The sequence below is a fragment of the Chlorocebus sabaeus genome, chromosome 19, assembly GCF_047675955.1.
Source record: "Chlorocebus sabaeus isolate Y175 chromosome 19, mChlSab1.0.hap1, whole genome shotgun sequence".
Lineage (NCBI taxonomy): Eukaryota > Metazoa > Chordata > Mammalia > Primates > Cercopithecidae > Chlorocebus > Chlorocebus sabaeus.
In genome coordinates this window covers 16225913-16244493 of record NC_132922.1, presented here as the reverse complement: position 1 = coordinate 16244493, position 18581 = coordinate 16225913, and the positions used below count along the sequence as shown (strand labels likewise).

The following is an 18581-nucleotide window of genomic DNA, read 5'->3' as shown; positions in this document are numbered from 1 at the left end:
TCATCAAGTCTCGGTTTGTATTTCCTCATTGTATGAATGAAAATTTGGCTGGCCTTCATCTTACCATACCTGGGAGGTAACCTCTAAGCCTTTGGAATTTCCCCAGTGATAGCAGTGTCTGTTATTCATGGTGGATCTGATACTTTTTGCTAAGAGGTCCTGTTCCTGTCTTATGTCTCTTAACGTAATGTCCTTCAGTTCCATCCATGTTGCAGTAAGTGACAGGATTTCAGTCTTTTTTATGGCTGATCGTTTTTTTGTTTGTTTATTTTTTTGAGATGGAGTCTTGCTCTGTCACCAGGCTGGGGTGCAGTGGTGCGATCTCAGCTCACTGCAACCTCCGCCTCCCTGGTTCAAGCAATTCTCCTGCCTTAGCGTCCTGAGTAGCTGGGACTCTAGGTGCCTACCACCACGCCTAGCTACTTTCTGTGTTCTTAGTAGAGACGGGGTTTCACCATGTTGGCCAGGCTGGTCTGGAACTCCTGACCTTGTGATCTGCCCGTCTCAGCCTCCCACACTGCTGGGATTACAGGCATGAGCCTCTGCGCCTGGCCTGGCTGATAGTATTCTATTGTCTTTATCCATTGTCTTTATCCCTTCCTCCGTTGTTGGACACCGAGGTTGGACGCTTTGGCTATTGTGAATAAAGCTGCAATAAACATGGGGGAGCAGATGTCTCTTTGATAGACTTATTTCCTGTCCTTTGAATAAATGCCTAGTAGTGGGATTTCTGGGTCATATGGTAGTTCTATTTGCAGTTTTTTGTGGAACCTCCATAGTATTCCCCATAGATAAATGTTTGAGATGATGGATATGCCAATCTTGTTCTGATCGCTATGAATTTTTTTGTATGACAACATCACTATGCACCCCATAAATATGTACAGTTATTACATTGTCCATTAAAAAAATTTTTTTTCAGTTCCAGTGAGCTCCCCTGGTTGGCAGTTTTCCACACTGTAGCGAGAAGTTTACATCTTTGGGGATGACAGGGGCTTCAGGTGGGGAACCCTCCCAGACCTCACCCTATGCTTCTCCCTTTGGCTGGTTTTGATTTGTATATTTTGGCTAAAGTAACATTGTAATAATAAGTATAGCACTTTCCTGAGTTCTTTGAGTCATTCTAGTGACATTACATCTGAGGAGGTAGTGGGAGCCTCTGAGCTTGCAGCCAGCTGGTCAGAACGGAGCGGGACCTGGGAGCTCTGGAATCTGTGACTGCTGTCCAAAGTGAGGACAGTTTTATGGAGGGCAGTGCAGGTAACCTGCAAAGTTTGCTTGACCTTGCATATTTGGCTTTAGAAGTCATTGGACACATGCTCCTAAGATTCTAAAACTTTGGGGAGTAAGGACAGAAATGAGTCTGAAAATACTAAGATTAAAACCATGAGACATTTTGCTTTACTTTCTCCACAGAAACTCATTTTCTCTAAACTCCAGCCTTTACCGCCTCACACCAGCTGCACTCATAACAGTTTCCCAAGGCTCCCAGCCATGACCTGTTCTTTGAAACATCCCAGTGCAGAACATAACACAGCCGTGTTTTGTTTTGTTTTGTTTTGTTTTCTGCTGGGGCAAGATTGATTATTTAGAAAGCAAGATAAAAATCTTTTAGCAATTTCTCTCACGTAGGCAAAAAAGCAAGCAAGCCAGCCAGCAAGCAAGCAGAAAAAAAAAAAAAAAAAATCACCTGATTTCTTATCTTGGGTAACTGCTGGTTTGCTTTTGCCAAACAAATTCGAGGATTACTTAAATGCTAGGTCGAGTTCACAGCCAGGTTGTCTGGCTCTCCCCTCTTCAGGAAATCAGACTCGTCCTGCTTTAATTACCTCTTTGGAATAGCGAGCAATTTTTGTGCCCAGGTATGAATTCTGGAAGACAGAGAGAATAGAATCACTAAAGATAAGCTGAACTAGGAGGTTGAAGGCAGGAAAGTGCAGGCATGTAGCAAGAACCAAGTTTTATAGGAAACTAAAGGTTACTATTATTATCACTGTTGTTCGTTTTACTTTGTTTTGTTTTATTGTATTTAGTTTTTGTTTGTTTGTTTGTTTTTTGTTTTTTTGAGACAGAGTCTCACTCTTATTGCCCAGGCTAGAGTGGAGTGGCATACTCTCGGCTCACTGCAACCTCCGCCTCCCAGGTTCAAGCAATTCTTGTGCCTCAGCCTCCCAGTAGCTGGGATTACAAGCACACACCACACACCCGGCTAATTTTTGTACTTTTAGTAGAGACGGGGGTTTCACCATGTTGGCCAGGCTGGTTTCGAACTCCTGACCTGAAGTGATCTTGGATTATAGGCATGAGCCACCGTTTTTTTTTTTTTTTTTTTTTCCTAACTTTAGCTGGAAGTCTTGTCATCAAAAATAAATACAGTTGCATGGAGCTCCTTAAGATCTGAACCAAACTAAAAATAGGAAGGCAGGGGCTAAAAAGTTATTTTAAGAACCCCCCAACTACAGTCACTCGTGGGCTGAGCGGGGAGCAGGAAGCATGTCTGGTGGCGCCATCTTGGAGTAAGAAGCCATGGCTGGTGGCACTGATGGCTCACATGGAGCTGAACTTGAACATGATGCCAGCGCTGCGTGAGGTGGGGAGGGGGTTGTGAGGAGGTGCCGCCATCATTGCTGAAGCTCCTTCATTCTGTTGAGGGCACTGCCGGCACGGAACCACTCGATCTGTGTCTCGTTGAAGGTGTGGTTCAGGAAGATGGTCTCCTGGGTCCCATTGAGGTGCTTGATGATGTACTTCAGGGGCTTGCCAGGGGCAAGTCCTTCAGGCCCTGAAAGGTCAGCTTGTCCACAAGGCGAATCTTGCTGTAGTCAGCTGGGTCAGCGAAGGTCAGGGGCAGCAGGCTCTGCTTCTTCAGGTTGGTCTCATGGATCCTGGCAAAGCTCTTGGTGATGATGGCCCAGCCCCTGAGGTGGCGAGGCTCCAGTGCTGCGTGCTCCAGGCTTAAGCCCTCGCCGTAGTTCTCATCCCCCAGTTACCACGCACCTGATGCCATGATGCTTGTAGTAGCGGGCAGTGGCAGGGACGGGGTCAAACTCCTGGGTGACGGCATCATGCACAGGGTTGGCCTTGCCATTTTCAACATTGATGGCACCAATAAGCAGGTTGTTGGAGATGTTTTCCAAGTGCCCGTGGAACTTGAGCCAGGGGCCAGCAGCCGAGATGTGATCAGTGGTAGCCCTTGCAGGGGTGCTAGTAGGTGTCCTGTCCTGGGTCCAGCTCTGCTTGAGGAAGCCCATCTGCATCAGGAGCCTCCAACTTGAACTTCTTGCCATCCTCACGTGTCAGGTAGTTGGTCTCTGGGTTGAACTTGAGGGTTCCCGCAATGGCCAGGGCTGTGACAGTCTCTGGGGATGTGACGAAGGCATGGGTCTCAGGGTTTGTGTCTTTGCAGCCCGTGAAGTTCGTGTTGTAGGAGGCAACAGTTATGTTCTTCTCCTGCTTCTTGATGTCCTTCCTGTCCCACTGGTCATTGCAGGGGCCACAAGCATTGGCCAGGATGATGCCACCCACATCCCTCAAGGTCTGTGCTTAGCCGTCCCGCTCAATGGTGGTGCAGATCTGCTCAGAGCATGGAGTGATTGTGAACTGGGACTTGCACTTGAGGCCATGGGCTAGTGCCTGCTTGGCCACAGCTGCTGAGTGCCCCATATCTTCATAGCTTGAATTGGTGCAGCTGCCAATCAGACCCAGTCAGATGTCCAGAGGCCATCCTTCCTTCTCTGCCACGTTGCCCACTTCTGCCACGGGGGGAGCCAGGTCAGGGGTGACGGGCCCATTGATGTGCGGCTTCAGTTCACTGAGGTTAACTTCAATTAGTTGGTCATAATGGCAGCCAGGGTCAGGCACCAAGTGATCCTCGAATTCATCAGCTAGATCGGCAATGTCTGCCCGGCAGGTCTTGCTCAGGTACTACTTCATCCTGTGGTTGTAAGGAAACACGGAAGTCGTGGCCCCAATTTCTGCACCCATGTTGCAGACTATCGCCATGCCAGTGCAGGAGATGGAGTCTACACCAGGCCCGTGGTATTCCACGATTGCACCTGTGCCACCTTACACTGTGAGGATGCCTGCCACCTTCAGGATCACATCTTTGGGTGAAATCCAACCGGAGAGGGAGCCCATCAGCTTCACGCCAATCACCTTGGGGCGCTTCAGCTCCCAGGGGATCCCAGTCATGACACCCACAGTTCAGCACCCCCAACTCCAATGCAGATGCCCCCCAGGCTGCCACCACTGGGGGTATGGGAGTCAGTGTCAATCAGAAGAACCCCAAGGTATTCATAGTTTTCCAAAATAAGCTGGTGAATGATTCTAGATCCAGGCTTCCAGAAGCCCCCGCCATATCTGACACTTGCATTTGCCAGGAAATTATAAACTTCATGGTTGATGTCCTTGGCCCGGCGCAGGTCTTTTTCACTCCCGAGCTGGGCCTCAATCAGATGGTCATGGTGGATGGTGGATGGCATGGTCACCTTGGGAGTCTGCTGCTGATGAACTGCAGCATGGCCATCTGGGCCGTCGCATCCTCCATGGCCACACTGTCTGGCCGCTGCTGCAGGTACATCTTGCCCCACTCGATTTCCTAGCTGGCGGGGTCATCCAGGTGTCCATACACAATCTTCTCAGAGAGGGTCAGAGGCCGGTTCAATCGTTTGTGAACAATGTTAATGTTCTTCCCTAGCAGGTCATAATGGATGTACTTGGACTCAAAGTGGCTCGTCACCACCTTGGCCTGTTGGCACAGGACTGTGGCCACATGGTACTGCTGCACACCCAGAGCTTTCTGCGGCCAGATCACCAGTAGGCTGTAGGGCGCCATTTTGTGCACTGACAAAGATGGGGTCGTGTCTGTGTTTGTTTTAAAAGAGAATATATTGTAACTACAAGGCCTGGAAAATGCAGTAAGAAAATGGGGTGAAGATGCTTCTAGCATCTGGAAGAGGGTAAATCTCTGGAATCAGGCAATCAGCCAACACTCACTCTGACTTCATCACCCTTCACCCTCTTTCAGGTGGATTTGCTGAGCTCTTCCCTGGCAGACCAAACCCATGGGAGCAGATGGCACCTTGGGAGCTTGACCTTTTCCAATTATCAGGGCGTGGGAGTCATTCTGCCACTCTTGTCTCACAGCAGGAGTACCTGAAGAGAACCCTGGCCCTTTTGTGGGGCTGTGGGGTGGTTAACTAGGCTTGTTCTTACAGAAAATAATGGGCTGATAGGGGAGATTGTCTTCTTCTTCACAATTTATGTCAGATGTAACCCTCTACTCTGTGAAAGATAACAGGTTTGGTAATTAGAGATGAAGGAATTTAATTGATTTCTAAAAGTATTTATGGAACAGGTACTATATATCTGACAAAGACCTGAGAATACAGAGCAGAGGGGAGAATAAGACATTGCTAGCAGAGTGATAGACTAGTCAAGCAGGTGAATAATTATCATCTCATATGATAAGAGCTATAGCAGACAGATGTGCAGGTACCATGGGGGCAGAGGTAAATGCCCGATTCCACAGAACAGAGACAATGGAGAAAGAAGAGAAGAAAGCATCTGGACTGGAGATAATTTGACAATGTGGAAAGGACAGGGTTTTTAAAATTCATCAGATTAGGTGCAAATCCCTTTATCCAACTCTGTGTCTCCAGGAAAGTCACTTAACCCTTCTGAGTCCCTATTTAATCAATATCATATAAAGAGTATACTCACATCATAAGGTCATGATGAGGATTAGATGAGATCTTTTAGACTAGTCATCTCGAGCACTGCCTGGCCTATGGTCACTCCCCAGCGAATGATAGCTCAGTGGCTACAATTAAGGTCAAATTGGATTTTGTCATTTCAGTGGGGAAATGGAGCTGTGGGCTCCATTGAGTGGGATGTAAAGAAGCAAGAGATGACTCATCTCTCATTTGAACAATCAGGCAGATACTGAGGACAAGCACAATTAGGTTTGGAGAACAAAGGGTGAACATCAGTGTGGTTTGGAATCAGTTGCAGTTAACATGCTGTGGGATGGCATGGTAATCACGAAGGAGGAACAGGAAGGAGGTGCCAGTTGGACTGCCCCAAGGCAACTCTTGAGCCATCAGGACAGCTCAACACCTCCTCTGTTTTCATCGTTGTACTTCCTGTTAGTCATCAGAGGACCATTCTTTCCCATGATTCAGATTGTATCCTGCCTCATCTCCCTGAACTTTTTGAGGACAGCTATAGGCAGGCACAAGACCTGACTGACTCATTCCCTCAGTCTTTTTTTTTTTCAATTTGATAACTTTTTTTCAATTCAATAAAGTAGGTAATTGAATTATCTTCTTTATGCCAAGTGCTGATCTAGGACCTGAAGGAACAAATGAATGGAATAGCTGAGTTCCCTGCTCAATAATCTTAAATGTACTTGCATGTATTTAAATATTAGGCATCTCTATGCCCCTCCTTACTTGCAGACAGTTTAATTAGAATAGACGATGACATTTTTCCCTCTTGTATCAATTCTAGATGACTTTATGGCAACAAAAAAAGAAAAAACCATCCTGAAATGATTTTTAGAAATATATTGTCCAATATTCTTGATTCAATAAGTATTTACTGGATGTGTATTATGACCATACACCCTTATCTTTCAGATGAGTAAAAGAATCCTAAGGGAGGTAGTATGGACCAAATGTTGATGTCCTCCCAAAATTTCTGTGTCTATGTCCTAACCCCTAGTGGGGTTATATTTGAAGATAGGTCTTCTAAGAAAGTAATTAAGGTTAAAAGAGGACATAATGATGGGGCCCTGATCCATTTGGATTACCATCCCATTTCCAAGTAGAAACACCAGAAATCTTGCTTGTTTGCCCTTTCTCTGAATGCATGCACTGAGGAAAGGCCGTATGAGCATGGAGCAAGAAACCAACCATCCCCCAGCCACAAAAACAGCTCTCGCCAAGAACTGAATTGGCTGGCACCTTGATCTGGACTTTCCAGCCTCTGCAACTGTGAGAAAATACACTTCTGTTGTTTAAGCCACCTGGCCTATGATATGGCAGTCAGAGCTGACTAAGACTGAAGGGCCACTGTATCAGTTAGCTATTGTTATATAACCACTCCACAACTCAACCACTTAGACATTAATCATTTATGATTTGTAAAAACTCTGCAGGTTTGGGGTGGCTCACACCTGTAATCCCAGCACTTTGGGAGGCTGACGCAGGTGGGTCACCTGAGGTCTGGAGTTCGAGACCAGCCTGACCAACATGGGAAACCCTGTCTCTACTAAAAATACAAAAAGTAGCTGGGTGTGGTGGTACATACCTGTAGTCCCAGCTACTTGGGAGGCTGAGGCAGGAGAATCGCTTGAACATGGGAGGCAGAGGTTGCAGTGAGCCAAGATCTCGCCATTGCACCCCAGCCTGGGCAACAAGAGCGAAACTCCATCTAAAAAAAAAAAAAGAAAGAAAGTCTGCATGTTTGCCAGGGGTTGGCTGATCTGGGCTGGTTTCCACTGTGGTTGGGTTTAATCTATGTGTCTCTCATCCTTTTGCTGGGATCGTCAGGGAAAGTCCTTCTCATGGTGATAGCATAGTTAAGGAAACAATGAAATGTTCACATGGTCTTGGAGCTGGCATATGATTACTTCTGTCTCATTCGATTGGACAAAGCAAATATTGTAACTGGAACATGGTTACTTTTTTATTGGCTAATGTAGGTCAAATAGATGAGCCCAGAATCAGAACAGGAACATGCTGCCAAGTTTATTGACAAAAGTGTGAATACGTGGAAGAAAATTGGGATCATTAAGGCAATCGAACACATCCAGGATTCAAATGCAGGTCTCCCTGGGCCCTAGCTAGGGTTATTTTCACCGCAACAAATTACGTTTTGTTTTAATGCGAAACACATACACAGACATCATTGCTCTTAGCTATCTGAAGTGCTGAGCCTCAACAAAGCAGAAGACAGGCAAGGTGGCTATCACAGCCAACCCTTCCAGTGTGCTTTACCCCATTAAATCTCAATCATACCCTTATACATATTGTCCATTCTCTATGCCTTGGGCTATCGCCCCTACACCATGACCAAGGTCATCCTACACTTTCAAACTTGGGGTCCTGAATTTTCCTAGTCTTCTTCCAATTTCATCAAAACCTGCTCTCAGGAGGCTTTGCTATAAGAAAAAAAGCTGATCCCTGAATTCTGGTAACTTTTACTAAAACAAATAGCTACTGAGTATTTAATCTATATGTGGCTCTGTGCCTGGTGTTGGGCTGCTGGTCTTAGAAATGAATCATAGAACTAATTATTAAAGAGCATACACTCCAGAAGGAGAAATAATACATGCACATAATTAATTGTTTTTATTCTCTGTGCAAAAAAAAAAAAAAAAAAATTGAATATAGTGCCAAGCGTTATCCTAGAAAGGTGGATTACAATGATAAATCAGAGCCACAGGCCCTACTCTGCCAGAGTTTAGAGTTTACTAAGGACCTGAGGTAGATCAGAGAATACCAGGAAAAGATGACATTTCTGTGAGTTGAGGAGAGCTAGGTGAAAAATCAGAGAAGGTATGGGGTATAAGATAGGTAACAGTTAAGTGGGTTCATGAAACACACACTCGGTTGTTTATAAGCAGTATTAGTCTTCTAGGAATGTGGTTAATAGAATGGTTGCTGGAGTTAATGGCTGGGTTTGAATCTTTGTCTTAATACTCAGAGGGAAGGCCATGGACAAGTTACTTAATCTCTCTGCTCAGTGGTGTGCTAGTAAATATGTAAGACCAGTTTTCCAAAAAGACAGAGAGAAAGGGAGAGAGGGAAGAAGAAAGGGAGGGAGGGAGAGAGGAAGGAAGGAAGGAAGGAGGGAGGGAGGGAGGGAAGGAAGGAGGGAAGGAAAGAAGGAAGGAAGGAGGGAAGGAGGGAAGGAAGGAGGGAAGGAGGGAAGGAAGGAAGGAGGGAAGGAAGGAAGGAGGGAGGGAAGGAGGGAAGGAAGGAAGGAAGGAAGGAGGGAAGGAAGGAGGGAGGGAAGGAGGGAAGGAGGGAAGGAGGGAAGGAGGGAAGGAGGGAAGGAGGGAAGGAAGGAAGGAAGGAAGGAAGGAAGGAAGGAAGGAAGGAAGGAAGGAAGGAGAGAGAAACCAAGCTAGCTCTGCCTAGTAGCATCTTCCATTTTCCATGGTGTAAATACTTTCACTATGGCCTACTTTAAAGTACCAACATGGTATCAGTGAGAAGTGGTATGCAGTATCATACCATTTTCTAGTATTTTTACCACACAGACACAATTAACAGAAATATCCTCAAAAGTATACATAACAGTGAAATGTAGTAAAATAACTAGAAAGTTATGAGTTTTGAATACTTGCTTCCATTTTAAATATAATTCAGTTAATTGAAAGTTTATATAATTTAATTTGTAACAACAGCTGCGCTTAATGACTAACCCACAAAATTTCTAAAACTCTGTCCATTTGTTTTGGCTCTTGCAACTCTGTGTGAGCCATCACCAGGACAACATAGATTCTGTGTCTCAATGTCTCATTTATAAAATGAATTATATTTGTTTATAAATAGCTCTGTAGGCTTCCTTTTTTATTTTATTTTATTTTATTTTATTTTATTTTTTTTGAGATAGAGTCTCGCTCTGTCACCAGGCTGGAGTGCAGTAGTGGGTCTCGGCTCACTGCAACCTCCGCCTCCTGGGTTCAAGCAATTCTCCTGCCTCCACCTCCCGAGTAGCTGGGGCTACAGGCGTGCACCACCATGCCCAACTAATTTGTGTATTTTTAGTAGAACGGGGTTTCACCATGTTGGCCAGGATGGTCTTGACCTCGTGATCTGCCTGCCTTGGCCTCCCAAGGTGTTGGGATCACAGACGTCAGCCAACACACCCAGCCCATGGGCTTCTTTTAAGGATTAAATAAGATGGTTCATAGAAGACATTCTGCATCTAGAAAATTATAAACATTCAGTAAATGTTGGCTATCCTTATTTTTGCTATCATGGAGTTTATTTATATGTAAAGTAAGAATAGTTTGAATACCAGGAAGGATTCGTCAGTGAGTGAGGCACTTGGAGACAAGACCAGCCTTGTGAGAATCTGGTCAGTAGCCATAGTCTACCACTGATAGTGCAAATGCACATTATCCCCAGATATGAGCCTATTCATCACTGTAGCCTTAGGACATGGCATTTGCACACACTGGCACATGAGTTCTTTTGTGGGGAGCTGGGAGTGTGGCTGAAACTAAGCTGGGAATAACCCATCGTACACACTCAGACTGGAGATCGCCTCCTGGCTCCCTTCTGTCCTAGTGCTGCTCACATATCTGGTTTCTTGCTTTCTCAGAGCCGTAGACACCCCAGAACTCTGCCACCTTTTTCTTCTGTCCCATGGACTCTCCGGGAACAGAGGGCTCAGGAATAAAGCTGACATTTAATTGTAAGTACTGCCCTGTACCAGACATCTTTCTTTCTTTATGATTATACTTTAAGTTCTAGGGTACACGTGCACAGTGTGCAGGTTTGTTACATATGTATACATGTGCCATGTTGGTTTGCTGCACCCATCAACTCACCATTTTCATTAGGTATTTTTCCTAATGCTATCCCTCCCCCAGCCCCCCACCCCCCAGCAGGCCCCAGTATGTGGTATTCCTCTCCCTATCTCCATGTGTGTTCTCATTGTTCAACTCTCACTTATGAGTGAGAACATGCAGTGTTTGGTTTTCTGTTTTTGTGTTAGTTTGCTGAAAATGATGGTTTCCAGCTTCATCCATGTCCCTGCAAAGGACATGAACTCATCCTTTATAATGGCTGCATAGTATTCCATGGTGTATATGTGACACATTTTCTTTATCCAGTCTGTCACTGATGGGCCTTTGGGTTGGTTGCAAGTCTTTGCTATTGTGAATAGTGCCGCAATAAACATACACGTGCATGTGGTACCAGGCATTTTTCTAAATACTTTACATGGATTCAGTCATTTGTTCTTCACAAAATTGGATGAGGCAGGCACGAGTATCATCTCCGTTTTATGGATGACAAACACATGTCCAAAATCAGTTCTCAAGTGAGTGAAAGAGCTAGAATTTGCACCTCACTGTTGGTTTCAGTACCCACACCCTTCCTTCCCTACTGAGCTCCACTGTTTCTGAGCTACTGTGCTTGTCATCACGTGCTTTCATCATAGACGACAGCAGCAAGGAAGCCAAGAAGATAATTATTTTACGGTTTGGGATTTTAATATATTTTTGGCAGCAAAGCAACTTGACTCTCTTAATTGCGCTTTGCTCCATCTTGAATTAAAATAATTACATTGAGTTCTGTGACAAACAGTGGAATGCTAGTAGTCATTCTTCCAACCAACATTTTTTAAGTGTCTTCTGTGTGCTGTCTGGTATTGCTGTGTGCACTTGTAATGCCGAAGAATGAGACAAGGCAGAGTTGCCCAAAAGGTATGCAGTGTAGTGCAGTGGTAGAAAAAAATACTAAGGACTATGTTTGAAGAAGGGGAAAGGTTCAATTTTCTCATTCAAACATTTGGATACTTTTATAAGGGCCTAAAGACATAATTACAGGACAGTATAATAAGTGTAGTAACCAAGGTTGGTGCAGGCAGAGAAAGAGAGGAGAGGAAAGGGCATTTCACACAGAGGGAAAAACATGGATAAAGAGAATAGTCAAAACAGTATTTTTAAGAATAATTCCAAAAGTGGCAAAGCAAAACATCTAACAGAGAGGAATCTTGGCTCCTAAGGGTGCAGGGTATAGGTAAAGACAGGGAAAAATTAAAATTGAGCATGTTGCAAGTTACAGAAGCCTATCAGAGATTTGCGAGTGGTGGATCACTGGGTCCTTCCCTCCGGGTTTATAGATGGCAGAACTGAGATGGAAGAGTCTGATGTCACGGTTCTCATAGAGCAGACATTCAAACCCAGCTCTTCACATTGACATTTCAGAGAACATTTTGCTATCTTCTAATGTAGAGAAAAAGGGGACTCAGATTCCTGAGTAATAGGGAATCTGGAATGCATTTGAGATGCGAATTCTATTGGAGATGACAGAGTCTCATTTGGATAAACAATTGCTCAGATTGTTTAGGGAATAGTGTTGATTTCGTAAACAAAATAAGTAAATGCTCCAACTGTGTACATGTGGAAGACATCCAAAGAGGAAGGGGCAGAAGCCTGATGCATGTAGAGAGGACCTGCTGGTGGGGACACAGCAAGTCACTGGCAGGGTTGGGATTCAAATCTTTGTTTCTAGGCTCTCAGTCTAGCACTTGTTACCCAGGATCAAAAGTCCTGATCATCTCTTTGCAACAGAAAGTGCTCCCTGGTCTATAAACTATCCCATAAGTTATTCCTAAAGAAAGAATGATCTACAAGACAAATTAGTGCCGCTTTAAAACTTCCTGCATCATAAAAATTAGAAATAGCAAGAGTCCAGCATTGCAGCTGCAAATGAGAAAATAATGGGGAGAGTATTTGCTTACAGGCTGTGATAGTGCACATCTCTAAGCCTCACTTATGCCTAGTCTCCTGCCCAGAATTGCTCCCCATTTTCTTCATATCTACCTAAAATTCACCAATCCACCAAGCACTGGGTCAAACCATACTTCCTCCATGACAATACTCATAATATCTGCAGCCTGAAAAGATCACTTCCACTTTCTGCCTTCCCAGGGCATGAATGGGAAATTGACTGTAAGAAAGTCAGGAGCCAAGTCTGTACTCACTTGTGTTTTTCCCTAATTGTTTTCCTTGGAAATGTCTTATCATCATGATGGGAGAATGTGTTCCTCAAGGAAAAAACAGTATGTCTTCTCTTTATTGTGTCCCCTAATGATAGTTAATATATGGAGCAGTGCTTAGAAAGTAAATGCTCATTATGCTCATTCAGTAAACATCGCATAGCTTATGCTAAAATATACAGGTAAGAGATGAACAGGACACTATCCCTACCCTCAAAAAGCTGCCACTCTCCTGGGAATACAGATGTTTAAAGAAATGAATCAGAGTCCTATTACAGAATAAATTTGTACCCCTCATTTCACCAAAGAAGGTACCAGAGCACAACATAGACTTGCTGAAGTCTATGAGTTAGAGAGTAAAGACTCAGAGTTCAAACATAAAGCCAGGGGGAACATGGGGCATTCTGAGGTTACTGCAGGTGGTCTCTCTTATCCGGGACAAAGAGTCTGTGGAAGCTGTCCTCAGAAGGGTGTCTTACCCTTTGTGTTTTGAGGTCCTAAAATAAGACCCACCTGAGCCTGAGAAGAAAACCAAGAGAAAAGGAGAATTAACATTCTAGGGCCACAGAAGGAGTCAACATGCTGTCCTGACCTGGAGCCAGCCCAAAACCACATTCTTTCTTAGCATGTGATTGCACAGGTGGATTGAAGGACATGTTTTCCAAACTCATGACAGTTCCCTGAATGGATGACATGTCTTCAGCATCTGTGCCCCAGCCCTACCTTCAAAGAGTCTTCAGGCAGCTTCCACTTCTGCATATCAGAAGGTGATGCATGCCAGCACCCTCTCCACTCCTCAGACACAGCTCACCCAGGCTGGATTTTATTCACTGCCAGTACCCTTCCCTGTGGGGCAGACAAGAACAGAAAGGGCCAACCTGGACTTGCTCTAGATGCTCGCTTATTTAATATGGGACCCCTTGGTGCCACAAGGGATGAGCCAGCTGAAGGATGTTACCAGTAGAAGCATAGGGAAAGTTTGAATCTTTGAATCTCTGTAGGTTGAGGACACCCTAGGAGGCATTAGTTATGCCCAGCTCCATCCCCACCTGCACATGAATGTTGGAAAGAATACTTGGTTATACAGTAGAAGAGAGCATTTAAAAATCAAATTTATTGAGGTAGAATTTAGATACAATAAATGAGAGCATCCATTTTAAGTGAACAGTATGAAGCATTTTGTTATATGTATCCACCCATATAACTAGTGAGGGCGTAGAATATTCCCGTCACCCCAGAAAGTTCTCTCTTGCCCCTTCTCTATCAACTCTCCTTGCTTCCCAGCCCAGATACCCACTGATCTGAGGCCTATCACTACAGGCAAGTTTTGTGTCTTCTAGAACGTCATATGCCCAGGCTGGAGTGCAGTGGCATGATCTAGGCTCACTGCAACCTCTACCTCCTTTGTTCAAGTGATTCTCCTGCCTCAGCCACCTGAGTAGCTGGGACTACAGGCACGCGCCACCACGACCGGCTAATTTTTGCATTTTTAGTAGAGATGAGGTTTCACTGTGTTGGCCAGGATGGTCTCAATCCCCTGACCTCATGATGCACTGGCCTCGGCCTCCCAAAGTGCTGGGATTACAGGCGTGAGCCACTGCACCCAGCCCTCACTATGGTTTTAATATGCATTTCCCTTTAGATGTGCTTATTGGTCACTCATATATCTCCTTTGGGGACGTGTCTGTTCAAATCTTTTACCCACTTAAATTTCTTTTTGTCTCTTCTTCTTATTGAGATATAGAAATTATTCATATAATTTGGATACAAGTCTTCTGTCTGATATATACATACTAAATCTTTAAGTGGCTTGCATTTTTAATTTTCTTTTTATCTTTTTGCTATATATATCTAAGGTATACAACATGATGTTTCAACATACATAGAGGTAGTGACAAGGCTACTTTAGTCAAGCAAATTAACATACCCATTATCTGACATAGTTACTCCCCTTTTTAAATTCAGTACCTTTTTAAAAGTAGAATTTTAATTTTTTAATACTTTTCTTTTGTGGCTAGTGCAGTTTTGATTCACTTTCAAAGAAATCTTTGCCTGCATCAAGGTCATGAATATTTTTCTACTGTGTTTTCTTTTTTTCCAAGAAATTTTGTAATTTCAGCTTTTACCTTTAGGTCTATAATCCAATTTTTTTTCTTTGGCGAGGTAGGATTTGAGATGCTATTTGTTTATATGGGTTCTTTAGAAATGATGTAGGAGTGTTATTATTTATACCCTACATATGTGTTAGAATTTACCATCGAAGCCCTCTAGGCCTGGAGTGTTCTCTGGGGGAAGGTTTTAAATTATTTATTCAATATTCTTAATAGATATAGGCCTTTGAGGTTTTCTATTTTCTCTTTAGTTGTTTTTATGAATTTACACATTTCCAAAAGAATTTCAGTCTCGTCTAGGCTATAACTTGGAAGCCGTTGTTTATCACATTTGTATTATCACTTACTATCTCTATTACTTGGACTTGTTCTTAAGGTGGTTCCAGCCCCAGTATACCATGATATATGCCATAACAGGAGAAACGCAGAGCGAATGTGGAAGAGTATAGGGAATTATTTCTTGAAGTGGCATTTAAGCTTCGATTTTAGAGATGAGAAAGAATTTTTAAGGTAAGGAGGCAATGCAGAGAGGGTAGAAAGAGGGAACCGCATGTACAAAGAACCCGCGGCAAGCGAGAGCCTGACCCTGTCAAGGCATCATCAGTTCAGTGTGGTGGATTTGGTGGAAGACGATGTGAGCTATGAGAGAAACAGGAGCCTTGAAGGCTTGATACCCAAAGCTTTCTCAAATTCCCACTTATTTGGTGTTTGGTTTATCATAATTGCCTCTATTACAAGAATATAAGCCTTGTGAATGCAAGATGTTCTGCCAATTGTGTTGACCATTATATCCTCAGGACCTAGAACGGCTCTTGCGATGCAGCGGGAGTTCAGTACATTTTTGCTGATTGAATGAATCAATCAATACTCACATTTGTCGCCATTGATACGTGTTTTCTATAAAGATTTAAAAAACAACAAAGCTGAGTTAAAAGTCGTAGGAGGTTGCCAGGCTCTCTAGTATCCAGCCCTCTAACCCCAGCCTGTCAACCTGGGTCACTCACATCAGTGCATGGATGGTTATAAGGTTTTCTATTCTGACAGTGGCACCACCAAGCTTCTATATGAGGAACAGGAAAAGCTTCCATATGAGGAACAGGAAAAGGCTGCTGGTTGTAGGTTCACCATCAGAATTAAATGCACTAATAAAATCTTCTTTGAATTCCCCAGAGTAATTCAGGGGCTCCCTCCTCTGAGCTTCCATGATACCCTGTAAACAGCTCCTTTATTACACACCTTATACCTCCACACACATTGTATCTCCTCCTTTTGGAGGTGCAAGGAGACAACTTGAAAGCTAAGAAGGTAGAAGGGGCATTTTCACTATTTCAAGCCACTACACTATGGAATAAGAGGAAGTTCACAGCAGTAAATTCTTCCAGCTTTACCCAACTGGGACGTTTAGAAAGGTACCAAGCCTCACCACCATTTAGTTAGATGGTTGAGGCAAGTCTTCCATTTTACAGATGGGAAAACTGAGGCTTGGAGAGGCAGAGCACCTTGCTCAATGTGACACAGGCACTCAAAATGGGGAAGGGATGACATTTAGGACTCCTAACCCGGTGTCCAGTAATACACAGCACCAGCATCACCTTCATCATCTTTCCTTTCCTCCCTGCTACAATTGCTCATTCCTCTCTCTGTGTCACCTTCCCACACAAAGTCTCTGTAATTCTTGTTTACAAGTCTGTCTTCTCATAGTCAAAAATACCACACAGTAGGTGCTTAGTCCGGTCACTCATATATCACAGTGGTTAAGAGTACAAGAATCAGAAAGTACATTTAAATCCCAACTCCAATGTTATGAAGCATTGGGAAAAATATGCAACCTCTCCATGACTCAACTTCATCACTGGTAAAATCATGCACATTGAAGTCCAATACAAAGTAAGTGTTCAATAATTGTTAGCTGTTATTACTGTTAATAGTAAATATTCGTTGAACATCATCTTCAAGCTAGCATACAAATTCCCAAAAGACATAGCCATTCAGCAATCCTGACTGGCTAGGCCAGAGTCCCATCTGGACCTGTGTTAAAATAAAGTTGGAAGAAAAAATAAATTACCGGACTGCGTGTGCTAGTATGCGGGGCAGAGATAATTCAGCCTTCTGCAAATGAAAATTAATCATCTTGGCTTTGCTCAGCAGGCAGGCAGCAAGAATGCCAGTTGCTCCCTTCCCTGCCACTGGTGGGATTGTTCAGGAAATGAAGAAAGAAGACAGGATTCTTAGAGGAGGCAGCCTCACGAACTACATCCTCCACATCAGATATGGGTATTATCAGCTTCCTCTTGGTCCTTTCTATTACCACTTACTTGGCCACCCATAGTGACAGGCTCCCAGCATAACAGCCTCGTGCTTATAGCATTATTATTCTTTAATCTGGTTTCAATACATTCCAACAATACACACTTTTATCTAGGTCTGCTAAAAAAAAAAAAAAACAAAACAACTATCTGCTCAACAATTGGAATAGAGTCTAAGACATTAGATGCATATGCTAAAAATGTCTGCTTGTGAGATAAACACACATTGTGTGTGCCTTCTTTTGTACCTCAGAACATTTTCTGAATAGGTGGTGGTCCATTTGCTGAGTCTCCTTCTCAAAATTATTAACAGAAAATTACAATCCTTCTTCATATATAGGCAAAGCTCTTTACTTTTGATCCCAAGCGTTTTGTGATACGCCCTCTACAAAGATATTAGTGATAGTTACGTGACATGGGTGAAATTCATGTCTATTTTTCACGTAAGACAAAATCGAGACACAGAGCCTTTATAGGGCTGGGCTAAAGTCATAGCTACAACTAGGGCCAGATTTTCCTGTCTTCCAGACACAATTCTTCTACAGCAGCATGGTAGATGCCTGTTCACCTATCCGACACCCATTTTCCCTTTCTTCTCACTAAAAAAGAACACCAATGTGCCCAGCTAAAAATACTCACCTTTCCACATTTTTCTGCAGCCAACTGTAGCCATGTGGTTGTGCGTTGGTAACATGAAGTGTTTGAGAAACAATATTAAAGGATACAGACTTAACTCGCCCTTCAGCTTTATAGACCCCCCCCCCTTCTCTTTTTTTATCATTTGGGCCTCTAATGTAAACATAGGAGTCAGGAAGTGCAGCAGCTATCCTGGGACCACGAGGTGACACTGGGGCCAAATGCTAAGGATGGAAGACAGAAATGATGGAAAGAGTCTACTCTCCTATGGCGTGGTGGAGCCACTACACCAAGATGAAATTGCCTATTCCTGCCTGCTTCTGACCGTATTAATCTGTTGTTTCTTGGGTGAGTTGTTGACAAGCATGAGTCCTAATTGATACTGAACACAGTGTTTCTCTTTTAACTGTAATGTCCTTTATTTCCCTGTAATATGGTTTGGACCTGTGTCCCCACCCAAATCTCATGCTGTATTGAAGGTGGGGCCTGGTGAGAGGTGACTGGATCATGGGGGTGGATTTTCTTCATGAATGGTTTAGTGCCATCCCCTTGTTGCTGTCCTCGCTGTAGTGACTTCTCATGAGATCTGACTGTTTAAAACTGTGTAGCACCTTGCATCCTTTCTTATTCCTGCTCCTACCTTATGAAATGCCTGCTCCCCCTTCACCCTCTGACATGATTAGAAGCTTCCTGAGGCCTCCCCAGAAGCAGATGCTGGGTTTATGCTTCCGTACAGCCTGTAGAACTGTGAGCCAATTAACCTCTTTTCTTGTGAATTACCCAG

The 18581-nt window shown here is 43.8% G+C and overlaps 1 pseudogene; it reads right to left on the bottom strand.

The window, feature by feature from the left end:
* Positions 1–2621: 2621 nt before the first annotated feature.
* LOC103223223 (aconitate hydratase, mitochondrial pseudogene) lies at positions 2622–4848 on the bottom strand (annotated as a pseudogene).
* Positions 4849–18581: the final 13733 nt, after the last annotated feature.